Source organism: Talpa occidentalis, unplaced genomic scaffold, assembly GCF_014898055.3.
Source record: "Talpa occidentalis isolate TD23 unplaced genomic scaffold, MPIMG_talOcc4v2.1, whole genome shotgun sequence".
NCBI lineage: Eukaryota > Metazoa > Chordata > Mammalia > Eulipotyphla > Talpidae > Talpa > Talpa occidentalis.
The window spans coordinates 52,640,460-52,655,792 of record NW_026555331.1 but is presented as its reverse complement, the minus strand read 5'-3'; the positions used below and the strand labels follow the sequence as shown (position 1 = coordinate 52,655,792).

Here is a 15,333-nt window from a genome sequence, read left to right as displayed (position 1 = left end):
CAAGACCTCCACTCTTCCTTATGGTTTCTATTTCTTTGTATTCACTGGTTCATCCACCATCTCCCATTGCTCCCTCCCCCCACTCCATTTTAGTATCAAGAGATGCTTTCTGACACTCAGCTATTACAAAATAGTCACAAGCATTAGTTCACTCAAAAGATACAACACAATGAATCACTGTAAAATATTTCAAGAATAAGACTATTCAATAATTGGCTTGTCTTTATGAGTAAAGAGAGTAGAAGAAATACTATGATACTGTAAGATAAAAGACAAGGAAGAAGAAAAAAATTTAAGGCTGTGACAAAAAGAGAACTTCATTTGACACAGGAAATGCATTAAAAAAGAAAATGAAACAATTCTAAAACCTAAGGTGGGAGACATCAAGACAGCTAGGAAAACAACCTACTTGTGGCTTAATTTTCCCTCAAACTGGGGATCCCAAAGTCCAAGAACACATGTAAACGTCCATGAAATTTTATCTTTCATACAGAAGACAATCTAAAAATTCTTAACACATGAACATGTTGAATCATATCGATGACCATTACATAGCTTCGAAGTGATGGCCATTTAATTTCTCTACTGATATTTGTGGCGAAAATTGGAGTGGAGACCAGTATTATTTTAAGGTCTTTGGCTATCAGGTATCAAGGAACAAAGTTTTCAGCAAGTTCAAGTAAAGAAAAATAATGGGGAGATTTGAAATACCTTCTCTTATCTAATAGTAGTATATGCAGAACTCAATGGACTCTGAGTTGAGCAAACACTAAACAGCAATTTTACTATAGGGTAAAATCAGGTACAGTCTATAGGGTACAGTCAGAAGTGCGGGAGGGTGAGAGAATTCACCAGAGCCAGAGCGGGGAGCAGAACAGGCAGACTGACGAAGTACACTGCTGAAGGGAGCAGCGGGCACGGCAGGAAAGGCCTGTCGGGCCATGTGGGACCCTCGCCAGTGACCAGGGATAGAACCGACGCTGCAGAGGCTGCGGGCAGCTTCACAGCCCAGCACTCAACTGCTGTGCCACCAGTGGAGGCCCCAAAGGGATAGATTTTTAACAGTACATGAAATCAAAATTCCTAGGTACCAGTGGCCTACCTACCATGAAACTCTGTGTGTGTGTGTGTGTGTGTGTGTGTGTGTGTGTGTAGGGAAAGAGATACAGGTAGAGATATTCCCCTCTGCCACCATGGGCAAATTAATTTTGAGCATGAACTCCCAGTCATTAGGTTCTAATTTCTACACCTCTATCCCTCTCCTTCCCTCACTCTCAGTTCTCCAGTCAGTCAAGCCTCAACTACAACAAGGAGACAGAAGGGAAGTGTTGTAAGTACTATAAGTTCCTAAGTACTTGCAGGAGACATTTTGCTGAACATTCCAGAATAAACTACAGCCTAGTAAGGTTAATAATAATGATGGCAAGCAATACATAAAAAACAGAAACTGTGGAAGACTAATGACAGCAATAAACTCTTTGCTACTCCTCCCATTAAGAAATGTAGTATAATTACCTACCCCTTGAAACTGGGGTTGCTTAGTGATTGGCTTGAGCAATAGAATGTGGCGGAAATGATATTCTGGAACTTGTGAGGCTTAAAGTTTCAGCTTGAACCTTTGGATTCCTTGATCATAAAGTCCTGAGCTGATACATATGTCTGACTTCCTAGGAGCTAACATACCATGAAGAAGTCCCAAAATGGGATGTTCATCTAGCCCCCTAATAGTTCCTGGTCATTCCAGCTGAGACTATAGACATCATGGAGCAGAGGTAAAACAAGCATACTATGTCCTGTCCAAATTCTTAACATGCAGTATTATGAGATTTAATAGTAAATTGCTGTTTTAAGCAGTAATCAGCATAAAAACTAATAGTTTTTCATAAATAATAATAAGGACTTTAAATCAACAATGTCTTAGGAAGACTACCATGAAACCAGAATAGTATAAGATATATGAAAGGATTAAAAGATAACTATAAATGTATTCATCCAACAAATATTTATAATATCAGGGCCTGTAAACAGGGATGTCTGCAGGTTCTGCAGAGGGTTAAAAAAAATACTGGAACTTACTCAAGGAACTTATAGACCGCAAAATATTACACACCATGGAGTCTTCTTACATACTTTTTAATGTTTTCCACAAAAATGACATAACAATTCCAATCAAATCAAAACAGACCACAGAGTTTCAGAGTAACCAGGGTTTGAGTTCTTCTATGAGAATAAAGTAAGGATTGAATCAAAATCCCATAAATTTATAGTGTGTAATATCTGAACATGCTTTTAGCAAGTTGTGGTATCTAATAAAAAGTTTGGGCTCTGATTTCAGACTGTAAGTCAAGGTATATATAACTAATCCCTTTCTTCTTCATCAAGTATCAGGTTAAAGAACTTTTTAAAGATATTATTACAAATATGCCAGGTAGACCTTTTGTACTTCTTTGCATTCACAATTCTGGGCAAAGCAAGTAAGGTCAGTAGTAAGCTGTTGTTTTAACAAGATTTATTTCTGTCTAGGTGTGCTTCCATTTAAATAAACATACTTACTATTTCAGAGACTAAAATAATTTTAACTGCTTTTTTTTTTTATTAAAGCACAGACAATTTAACCTTTCATAATATTCTTCTCAGGGTTCTAAAATTATTCACACTTTTCTATTTGCAATATTTCTCTATTCAAATTTTATTTGAAGCCAAAAAGAACACAAATAGAGAATATTATTCTGCCATGTAATTTTAAATGCAGGAAAATGTTTGATCTCATATTATGTAAGAATAAAATGGTAATAGGTATGTTCATGGTCTCCTGGGCAATAGACTCTAGTATGTCTTAAAATCATCAGCACTTAGCACAATGCTTCTGTAGAAGGTTCTTAGCTAATGTGTGTTGACTGATAACACATTTCGCTCCCAGTTATTTTTCAAGTGGGGCCAATAAAATTATACTATTTTCTGTCTGTCTCAGTAAATATTTGATGAATGGGGGGAAAAAGGAAAACCATTTCAAAAGTGGTCACAAAGAAACATACCTGGCCTCATTCTCTCTTCAAAACACTGAAAGAGGGAGTAGGGTAGTAGGGATATACTACCAAATTCTATGGTAGCTCTGATTGTAAATATGGTAAAATTAAATGACAATAAGAGTAATCTAAATTATCAATGGCCTGATTTTCTCTTTTCTCTTATAATTTTAATTTCAGCCCATTACATAGTAAATTGACAGAATTTTTAAAAATATAACTCATTTCTAAAAACTAATTCATTACTATTTTATCCAAATTATACTATAAAAGTCAAAAGAGAATACTGAACAGGAACATAATTAGGAATTTTAAAATGCTAATAAGCTTTATTGTGAAAAGTAACAATATCTGGGAGGAAGATACTCAACAATATCTAACCTGAATATCGAACTGGACTCTAGGCCAGTGCCAGTATCTTTATAGATCGAGGCCTCAGTTTTCTCAATGACAAACAGAAAGAGTGGCATGATCTCTCCAAATTCCAGTTTGGCTCTAAAAAAAAACTCTACCATCCTCAAAAAAAAAAAAAAAAAAAAAAGCCATTAGTCTAAACAAATTGGGTTTAAAGACAGGCACATCTTCCATTTGCTTATTAAGTGACAGTTATTTCTCTAATCTTACAATTTAAAAAGTCCCGACTTCAGGGAACTTATGGACTAGAAAGTATTATGTATGAGCACCTTAATAGTTTTTAAGACTTTCCACAAAAATAACATAACCAACAGTTTAAGTTAAATTAAAAGGCAGACAACAGACACAAGATTTTCAAACATCTCCAGATTACTTTTCTCTTATTTTATCATAACAATTCTGTGTGGTAGATTTGAAGCTATAATTGTTATATGCATTAGGCAAATGTCAAAAAGGAGGATAAGTGAAGTTAGGTGATTTGATTAAAATCACTCAAGGCAAAGAAAGGTCTAGAAATGAGATCTTCTGATTCCCAGCTCAGTGCTCATATTTCCAAAAAGGCAACTTTTGAACCAACAAGAACTACAAAGGAAATTATATGAGTAAGGGGGGAAAATATGGTGCTATTTTTAAATGGTTTAAATCGTATGTCTTAAATTCCCTGATAACACAATTTTAGGCCTTTATGTCTCAAAATTACTTTCAAAATTCCTGGAGTACAAAAATCCCACTGTTTGAAACATGTTATACTACTACTACATTTTTTCAAAGTTTCTTAAAGTAATGCGTATTTCTCGACCAAAAAACGATCTGTAGTAAAATAAATTTTAAATCATTTGTGCATTAACAACATACCTATGTTTTTCAATTTAATGCAGAATTTCACAAATTTTTGGTTCTTATACATTTTAGACTTTTTTAAAAAATACCAATTGACATTTTAAAGCACTTCTGTCATTTTTAAAGAAATCATGTTACATAAGACACAAAACTGTTACAGTTTTTCCTTGCTTCACAAGCATAGTTTCTGAAAAAGTGACATATCTTAAAATTTGTACATTTAATAGGCCAGTATATCTGTTTTTCCTGAAAAGTTGGTAATGGAATATTGTACTTTACTTCAACAGCAAGTTGTAATAGAGGAACTATGGTAAAAAAAAAAAAAAAAAAGACTTCTCAGATTTTGAAAGTATACTCTCGGTGACACAAATGACATATTAAAAGGCCTCCTGCTGTAATCAAGCTAAATCAGATCTGAGAGGAGACCTCAATTCAATGGAAGTGCAACTTTGAGCATGTATTATTACAAAAAGAGGTAACTGGGGGAAATGTTCATTAGGGAAGTAACATTTGAACTCCTCTAAAACTGGTAAAGGGATTTGTGTCTAAATTGAGAGTAAACATTTACAGGTAAAGGATAAGTCAAATTGCTTAATCACGGAGCCCCAGTTAACCTAACAGTAACATGGAAGTAACAAAGTATGGTTTTTGCCCTATTTATAAAATAGTAAACTCTGAGGCAAAGACTAATTAGCTAATCTGAATTTACATTGTGCTCATGATTTTATAACACTAGATGAATTAATTTAAGTCCCACAGGAACCAGACATTCTCAACCTTTTCTCCAGATAACTGAGTTTCCTAATACAAATTAACCACTTTCCTTTTTCTTCCATCCAAGAATGTTTAGCAAGTCCAAAAATACTTTCAAATACTTTTGAAAATGTAAGACAGCTTAGAAACTTGAGCTGTTTTTAGTAATGGTATTTTAAAAGAGGTATAACTTACCACACCACTTCAGGCAAGAGGTATGACTTGTCACTCTTTAAGAGTGGTAGCATGGGAGACTGAAAGTTATTTTGAGAAAATGTGATTGTGGGTTCCAGTCTTAAACCTCACCCTTCCTTTCACATGTATGAAATTGACACTTAGATGATTTACAAATCAAATTTTTGCTTACCAAATTTTAAAGCTATACCAAAGAGATATTTTTAGGAACAAAAGTGTTACTGTTACTAGATTGTAGATACAGTATTTCAGCTCTTCCTAATCTTTAAATGTTCATATAAGTCTTCCCCATGCTTCTTCCCCACTCCCCACACACTGCATTATACTCAGAACTTAGAATGTAATTCTGCTAAGCAGATCATAAACAGCTCTCAGATGCAGAGAAAATTTCAAAAGTCACTTTCTTACCCACAAGTACATGAACAAGTCATATTTTAAAATAAAGTATGGAAGGAATACCACAAGGCATCACAAAAAGTATCAAAGTATATGATTCACCAACCTAGAGTTATCTTATTTTCAGCTAACATGTAAATGCCGTCTGTGTACAAATAGACTTGGGTTCCTAGTGGTAGATTAAGGAATAAAACAAATCTAAAACCACTTAAAAAATAATACACCATTTTTTGGACAATGGCATTTTAAAAATGAAACTACCCAACTCCATAATATAATGAATTATATGAGGAAAATAATTGAAAATCTTTCTGTTGTATAATAAATAATAGCATAGCTTATAACTTTAAGAATTTAGCTATTTTCCATTAATGTGTTTTCTTCAGGCATACTACAGATACATAGTTCCAGTCTGCAACCTAATGCTCTCCAGAGGACAGTTCCTTCAAGTTATCATTCCTTTCATCTAAAAGAGGGCAGAGGGACCTGCCTGGTGGCACAGGGGTTAAGATGCAGCACTATGAAGCTATCCGCAGTCACTACGGCATTCGATCCCTGGCCAGGGAAGTGACCCACATGGCACAGCAGACCTCTTTTGTCTCGCCCACTGCTCCCCTCAGCCTTGTATTTCAGTCAATCTGCCTGTTCTGTTTCCCACTCTGTCTCTGGTGAATCCTCTCACCCTCCACACCTCTGGCCTGTACCCCAGTTCTTGTATGCATAAATTAAACTTAAAAAAACAAACAAACAAACAAATAAATAAATGAGAGCAGAAATGATAAACCCTACATGGATTGATACTACTCACTCCTACAAATCAGAGCCTTTGCATTTATTTGAATACCCGCATCTCCAACAAGTTCAATAAGACACTGACAGATAGGGGCCTCCCCGGTGGTGGCGCAGCGGTTGAGCACTGGGTTGCGAAGCTGCCCACAGCCTCTGCAGTGCCGGCTGCTCCCCGGCCACCAGAGGAGGGTCCAACATGGCGCGACAGACCTCTCCTGCAGCCCGCTGCTCCCCTCAGCAATGTATTTCATCAGTCTGCCTGCTCTGCTCCCCGCTCTGGCTCTGGTGAATTCTCTCACCCTCCAGTGCTTCTGACTGTACCCAGTGCCTGTATAGATAGATAGATAGATAGATAGATAGATAGATAGATAGATAGATAGATAGATAGATAGATAGATAGATAGATAGATAGACAGATAGATAAATCTTTTAAAAAAAAAAGACACTGACAGATCATAAAAAGTTTTGGAATGCTCTAGGGGACAAAGCACTGTGCCTCACAATCACTTCTTGATTTTTATCTTATCAAAATCAGGTAAGCTATTTGACACTGATTATAAAGGGCTAATCATCTAACTTGTTGATAATGAAGCCCCATCTGGGGCTTCTTCCTCTTTTATCTCAGCTATTTCCTTGGGCATCTGTGACTCTAAGGAAAAGAAAGGGTTGAGAAAAAATTCTAATATATATTTCATTCCCAGTAAAAACCTTAGAAAAACAAACAAACAACTTAACTTTTTAGATACCCAAAAGAAAATACACTGACATACTCTGCTTGTGTAGGCATGGTGTCACTTGAGTAAATTCTCAGATGTCTATACCTTCTAAGTTATAACAGTATTGTCAATGTATTTAAACCAAAACAATGAAGGAATTGTGGAGAAAGTTAAAATTAATGAATTCAAATATTTTAAGTATCCTAGGTTTACTTTCTGTTAGACAAAAGGGAAGTTGCCTACATAATTTGACAATGTAAACAAATACAAAAAATATCTCATAATTATTCCCTTCTTCATAATCTGTATGAGAAAAGGGAAAGGAATAAAGAAAAAGAAATAATGAACAAACCAAAACCACAAGAAAAATGATTTAAAATCAAACAATAGGAGGCAGGAGAAAAGCAAGCTTCTCTACATAAGAAGTGATTTTGCAACACTAATAGCATAAACCACATGTCTGCCACAGGCCTCTTGCTTTCAAACAAGCCACACAGCTGGCGGTCTTGAAAGCTTTCCAGATAGGAACCAAGATAGTTAGAAAAATCATTAGGTCTGACGACTAAACTGAACTGGTCCCTAATCTGATTCTTATGAAACACTACCCTGTTGGAGTATAATATTAAGGCATCGAGAAACTCAGTTGAAAAGGGTGATTATTACTTTTATAGAAAAAAATTCTAAAGAAACATTGCTTTGAATGTGGGCCTCTCATTTTATAATTTATTTTTGCGTAGAACTGGGGTGTAGGCCAGAGGTGTGGGGGTGAGAAGAGACAGAGTGGGCGAATGTGGGCCTTTTTAGTTAATAGTGAACTGCCCAAAGTATTAAAAACTACACGTGTTCTAGGAAGAGTCATCTACATAATGTGGGAACACTTTCAGAAATAATCTAGAGATATGTCTAGAACAAAATCTTCTTTTGGTACTGTATGTGTGAATATTAAAAGAGTTTAGCATCCTCTTCAAGTCAAAGTATCAAATGATTGAAAACAAAGTTTTATTATATTTGGAAACTGAACTTGGTTATAAGAGCTCCAAGGTTGTTCCCTAAGTGATTTGAAAGGCACATTTTTATCAAGTTCTTATAGAGTGTCCCCTATGACACGACTGTCAACTCCAAGAAGTCAAACATTTTCCCAAACAAGTCCCAAATACTTTATCTCAATCCTCACAGAACTCTCTAAAGCAGCTCTCTGGTTCTGCTTTCAGAACATTTAAGAAATTATTTATCCAAAAGAAATTTGAATAGGTAACTGAGGAGATGGCTGTGCTACATCCATTTTCTTCCTCACAGGCAAAGTAGCCTTACTAAAACATTCTTCATCAAACAGAAGCAAAATAGCATTCTTTCCTGTAAGTGTGAAGTTCTCTACTGCTGAACCTAAACAACCATTTTCAGGTTAGACTACTGTATAAATTTGATTTATAGATATAAATAATGTTTTCTTAAATTACAAAATATAGGCTTGGATGGGGTGTAAAATGATCAAATGAATAAATTTATCTACAAACTATCAGTACGTTATTTATCTAAGGATAGCACGAAGATGCAGCATATGGACACAATGGAATACTACTGAGCCACTGAAAACCACACACACACACACACATACACACACACACACACAATGAAATCTTGTTATTTTTGACTACATGGATGCACCTGAAGGGTATTATTCTATGTGAAATAAGAAAGGAGAAAGACAAATAGTATATTAATTCACTCCTTTGTAGAATATTAAGGAGGAAAAAAGAAGGAGAAAACAAAAGCAAACCCTTAGACTCTGACACACTTAGAATAGCACTTGCCAGAGGGGAAGAAGGGAGGAGGCAATGGGTCCAGGGGAATGACTAGTTTGTGATGAATAATGACTGGCATTGGGTGAATGGCATACTGTGATGTACACAGTTGCTAAGGTGAAAAACTGTACACCTGAAACCTATATGGTATTATAAACTAATATTACCTCAGGAAAGAAAATCAGGATTTTCTTCAAATCTAGGTACACTGAGAATTTGATACTTCAGTATTTTTGGCAGTTCTTAATGAAAACTTCTTTTAACAAAGCCATTACGTCCCTAGGTCTTATTGATTATTAATATAAGTTCATTCCTACAGGAACAATTACTGACATTTAAGAAAAACACTAGTGATTATTATAACAGAATGGTATAAAAGTTCTGGGCTTCATTTTTACTTAGAAAGCAGTATTCATTCCAAGTTCAGAAAACCAAAGACTTCTATAAGCAAGACATTAATTATTATATGATTATATGCAATACTGTAAGAGTAATAGGAACATTTACCAGTATTGTTCAAAATGTTAATAGGTAGCTTGAATATTTGGTTTAAGTACAGCTTTTCTTCTAGTAGCCTCGTCCCTGAGAGATATTAAAACATAGCAAAATTCATATAGTCTGGGAATTCAACAGACCACAGTTCAAATATTAACTTCTGCTATTATCATATATATGACCCTGGATAAGCAAATATCCTCTCTATGCTTTACTTTCTTCAACTGTAAAGTGGGAATAATATATACCAAGTTGAATTTTTAAGAGAATAAGAAACATATGTAAAGTACATATGGAAGGGCCTGGCCTAAAGTAGGTACATGATAATTACAGCAATTACTGTAATCATTATGGAAGTTGGAGAGATCAACCAACCCCTATTAAGAGTCACAAAAGTGAAATGCTGAGAACCTTCAGAAATATTTCAAAGATTTTGTTTTAAAGGTGTTTTTGGACCTATATGTCTAGGTTTTGCAAAGTCTAAACACCATTTGTTGTAAGACTCTTCCATTAGGTACATACACTCTTGATGATAGTGAGAGACAAGCAGGTATTCCACCGCTACTTAAAACACAAAGACTGCCAATTACTGAGTCAGATTTAACTAATACATAAACTACTCAAACTATGTTAAACACTTTGGGAGACTGCAACAATTTTTCAACAGCTAGTCAACTAGCAAGTATTAATTGATATCATTGTGTATACAGTGTGTATTAGAAACTTGGCACACACACTAAGAATCAAAAGTAGTCTCTGCCCTCAAAGAGTTTATCTTCTAAACGAAACAAGCAAGATATTAAAGAAACACATAGAAAAATATGACATTTCTTAGTATAATAGTAGGCTAAAGATGTGGAGTGGTCAGTGGACAATTGACATCAATTAAAAAAGCTTTGAGTCAGTCAGTTTTGTTATGTTTTAAAAACAGGAGAGAATATAATGGATGACTAATAGATGGGAGGTAATTATAAATTGCAATTTGAATACGGAATGAAGCAACAGTAAGAAAGCACATCAACATGAGATGAACCATACATAATTTTCACAGTGAAAATTATCTGGGATAGGAAACAATAAAATTAGAAAATTTTGAAAAGATGTTAGGGTGATAATAGCCTAATATGAGTTTAATAAGATGAAAACAAGTGATTATTTGATATATGCCAAATCCTTTGCTAATTATTTAACCAATGGGGGAAAAACATTTCTTAGGATACTTAATTTATTACCAGCACCAGTTTCCTATAAAACAATGAGTAAATCGTTGATTATATGGGTATAATGTTGTTTCACTCCATAAACAATGTCTACCAAGCTACCCTTAACCTTTCTGCCATTTGGTATGAGCCCATGAGTTAAACTTTCAGAATTTTTAGGGAAAAACTTTTTAATGAAATTCGAAGAATATTATGTATAGATACAATTGTTCAGATACTATATGGCAAGTTAACAGAATACATGCAGAACAATCCAGATCTTCACCCAGACAGGAGGCCAAGCCTGGAAACAGAAGACTAATCTGGGGATGAACAAGCTTTCCTAACCAGCCTAGTCCCCCACTTGCCACCTCTAGCCCCTCCACATATGACTCTAAATATTCTGCAACTATTTATTCTCTCTCTTTCCAAATCTGTCTTAAATAATAAAGCATTCCATTTTTCAAGACTAGTATGCATATGCCTAAGACACATATTCCTTGGTCAAAATACACTGAAGCTAAAGATTAGTCTACTTCAAATTTTGCTAACTTCTCCAACTTATCAACACATATGCTATCTAACTCCTAGACAATAAGCTAATATTTATCCTGTCACTTGTGTTCAAGAGTCAGTGGGAACTTTTCATTCTCTTGAATTTATCAAGTGCCAGGTACCAGATGGTATAAAAAGGGTGTATCAATATTTTCCTTACCCTTACAGAAGGTACTCTATATATCAACAACTTCTAAAAGAAAATTAATACCCTCTCTCTTACTTATTCCAAGAAGGCTTTACTTTTCCTGGAACTTGCTCTATAGAGATGTTAAGATAAGTCTTCCATTTCCAACCTTGGCCTCATATCTAGAGTATTCTTTCAAATAAAGCCAGCTTTACCTTTCTCCCTTTAATGAAGTTATTATTCACTGTTCTTTTTAGATTTTCATTTTAAAGTAATAAACACTCATTTTGGAGAACAGAGAAAAAAGTACAAAATGCAGAGAAATAATATTCTTTACCAACCCACCCCCATAAAGTTACTAATATTTTCAAAGTACTAAGTAGCCAATATTTTCATTTATTTTCTTGCAGGTGTTTTTCTATCCATATCTTTAAACACAATTAACTGTATATTAGAATTTACAACTCTATTTTCCCCTTACCATTACTGTTGTGGCTATTCTAGGAATATATCACCATTTACTTAACCCTTTCTTTCCTGTTAAACAGTACTGTTTCCCTGCTTATAGAAATTGTATGATGGAAATCTTTATACATAAATCTTCACCTAGATATACACTTACTTCCTGAAACGTAAGTAGATGTGGTATTTTTAGATGAAAAGATATGATCACCTGATTGCAAAGCTTCTGATACATGAAGCCAAAGTGCTTTCACAAAATACCAATTTACATCACCAACCAATAATTCATGAAAATGTTCTTTAATTACAACCTAATTAACAAATGGCAGACTCACTCATTCACTCATTTTACTAATTTGATAGGTAGAAAATGGCATCATACTTCAGTTCTCACCTTTATTTTATACTTAAGAATCTAGTCTAGGGCCTCCCTGGTGGCACAGTGGTTGAGCGCTGGGCTGCGAAGCTGCCCTCAGCCTCTGCAGTGCCAGTTGGATCCCTGGCCACCAGGCGAGGGTCCCACATGGCACGCAGACCTCTCCTGCCGCCCGCTGCTCCCCTCAGCAGTGTACTTCGTCACTCTGCCTGCTCTGCTCTGCTCCCTGCTCTGGTGAATTCTCTCACCCTCCTGTGCTTCTGACTGTACCCAATCCTTGTATAAATAAATAAATCTTTAAAATAAATAATTAATTAATTAAAAAAAAAAGAATCTAATCTATTCTTCACAGAGGCTGATATGGGACTTAGTTTTCCCCAGAATCTTAGCCATGGGTGGCCCATTAACATGATTTAGCACTCTGGTCTTTCTGGCCAAATCTTAGTCACCTCTACCTCATTACCACCAAAATTCTAAGCAGCTGACTACTCTCTCGGGGACACACCTACCATTCTAGCAGCAGAGACAGCTCAAATGCAACCACCAATAAGCCAGTTTAGTACTACTTTTACCTCCCCATACATGGCTAGGAAAAAAAAAAACAAAACAATACTGGGTTAAAGTTTAACAGATTTCCACAGAAACTTCAACAGTTCTTGATAATAAATACATTTCTCAATTCGTCCTAGTAGCCATGATGTGGATCAATGAAATGCTATTTTCAACATTGCCTAGTATGTATAACTCAAATTGTGAGTCTGTATATGCACACAACTTACACATGCTATTACCCGTAATAATTAAGTTACTAACACACATATATTAGTTTGTATATTTCCATATATAAAGTACACATGCTCTTCTTAGTAAGTTTTCCCAAATACATGAGAAAGGATACAGGCATTTTGCTATTAGTTTAAAAAAAAAAAAAGCCTTAGCTACCTTAGTGTGAGTCTAATAAATAACTTACATAATGTCTCTCCAGAGACAGCACTTGGATAGGCCAATCAGTAACTCACTCAGTCCTGTCCTCATAAGCTCTTTACTAGTACTTAATATATTTTTCTTAAGTCTTCCTTACCTAACTTTAAGGTTTTCTATTCTTATTACAAGATTATGTATATTCTTAAAGTTTCCCCAGGGAGATAAATACATCCCCCACTTCTGTTCCATCTCTTTCCTCTCAACACAAGCACACATGAGCAGTCTTCAAGTAAACAATTTTCAAATAAACAACAATCTTGATGTGTATTCACTTAACATTTTAAATAATAGTATTATTTAAGGGATGTACCTGAAGTAAATTGAGCCAAGTGTTGCCTGGTTAAAGAAAAATTCTCAATGGAAAGACTGAAGTGTGTTCTCTCTCCACATAAACGCATACCTGCATCTGTCTTAAATTCTGATGAAATTCACAATTTATTACAATTCATCCAAGTATTGTTCAAAAGATACCTCAATGCTTGCTAATCACCAAACTGCTTTAACTGATTGTATTCAAAGATATTAATTTTTAAGTAATTCTTCAACCCACTCTCCATAATAAATAATGACATCAATCAGAACATTTACTGACAAAGTCAATTCAGCTAAAAGCCAAGGAGTTAAACAAAAGCAGCAGTACAATCTGAAAATATTAGTGTTCATGACTAACCAAAACACTCCAGCTAAAACAAACCAACAAAACTGTGAAATGAAATTGACCTGCATTTTCAGTCATTTTTAATCTTACTAAAGAGAGTAATCACACAATAGATAATATGACTAAACACGTGTATAAAAAGCATTTAATAAACAGTAGATTGATACATACACACACATACATACACAGACACACAGACCCACCGGTAGACAGGTTTTTTAAGCTGCATTACCTACCAAGTGCTTCCAGCAATCCCAAGTTCTTTGGAAGACAGCATTTTAATGAACGTACTACATACATCCCAGAGGCTCAACCCACATTTCCTGATTTCTATGACAAAGATTGTCATTAACCTACCAAGATCACCAGGAATGCAGTACCAGTGTGGCCACACTTAAATAAACCTTTCATCTACTTGAGCAAAACAAAAACACTGCGAAACTGGTATGGCCAGTCATACAACTTAGCACTATTATACATTAGTTTCAGATGAGACCGCCTGACTAATCACTGTACCTGAGACTCATACAGGAAAGTCAAATACATGTAACCTGACAAAACTTAGAAAAACAAGGACTAATCAATTAAAGCAATTTTTAGCAGAATAACTTACTGTGACATTATATAAACCATTCAATGAATAAAATTCTAGATAAAGTCCTACAGATTATATGTAGTTGCTATATTTCATTGCAAACCAAGGCCTGATTTTTCAAAATAATTTGTTTGTGACATTCCTATATACAATTTTTTGCCAAGTCTCCTTTGTATACAGCACATATAAACTTGATTCCTTGAATAAAGATCCATGCCATCTTAAATTCCTTTAATATTTTACTGATATGAAACAAATGGTTTCTAAAATATTGAACTTAATTACTATTAGTGATTAAACAGCAATCAAGTCTCACTTATAAAAACAGGGATTAAGAAAAAAATAACAGCAATATTCAAAGATCATTCATGTAATAACCACTATACATGAATAAGAATATACTATTCATGTTATATATTTTTTTAATTCCAAAACATAACTTTTGTATTTTCCCTGATATCAAACTAGACAACAGAATAATTACAATTAAAAGGGGGGAAAATTACTAGAACAAACAATACCAACATGCGATTAAGATATAGAGCAACAAGAACCCTCATACATTGCTCATGAGAGTATAAGCTTAAAATTGACTGACAAAACCTATGAAAGCTCAACATACATTATTGTCAATACCCAGCAATTTCAACTTAGGATATACAAGAGAAATAAGCATTAAAACATGTACGAGATGAGAAACATGTATAAGACTAGAAACATGTGTAAGAAGGTTCATAACAGTTTTATTCATAATAGTTAAAAATGCAAATAATCCAAATGTGCATAAATAAGATATATACATAAATTATAATATATATATATTCATAAAATGGAACACTACACAGCAATAAAAAAGAAATATAAACTATACATCACAACATGGATAATCTCACAGATGTAATACCAGGCAAAAGATGATGGACACCAAAGAGTACATTCTATATGATTCAC

General features: G+C 34.6%; 1 protein-coding gene across 10 annotated transcripts in view; it reads right to left on the bottom strand.

Annotated features, from left to right (window-relative positions):
* NCOA2 (nuclear receptor coactivator 2) overlaps positions 1-15,333 on the bottom strand; it is a 265,641-nt gene that overhangs the window by 178,425 nt on the left and 71,883 nt on the right. Inside the window, exon 1 of one of the 10 annotated variants that reach the window (XM_054692197.1) lies at positions 3,408-3,518. The exons of 8 other annotated variants lie outside the window; for them this stretch is intronic. The gene's annotated coding sequence lies outside the window, so the exon portion shown is untranslated. Of the gene's footprint in view, positions 1-1,519; positions 1,539-3,407; positions 3,519-15,333 lie in introns of those variants that run through there. One more of the 10 variants, XM_054692196.1, reaches the window with a different exon arrangement.